The following is a 227-nucleotide window of genomic DNA, read 5'->3' on the forward strand; positions in this document are numbered from 1 at the left end:
AATCAAATATTCAAATCACGTTTTTATTATAAAATATTTATATAATTAAATTCACTCCGTAGGACTTTTTGTTGCAAAAGTCTTTATTGCATCTAAATAATTCATTCTCAATTGATAATATTGCCAGTCCCATGTATGCACAATATGAAAACTTTTTTTGGCCATTGTAAATTTTTTTTTTTTTTTCATTTTTGGGCTCCCTTTCAGTCCCAACCCTGGGTGGCTGC

This window comes from Crocodylus porosus, unplaced genomic scaffold (genome assembly GCF_001723895.1).
Source record: "Crocodylus porosus isolate Cpor-Errol unplaced genomic scaffold, CroPor_comp1, whole genome shotgun sequence".
In the NCBI taxonomy this organism is placed as follows: domain Eukaryota; kingdom Metazoa; phylum Chordata; order Crocodylia; family Crocodylidae; genus Crocodylus; species Crocodylus porosus.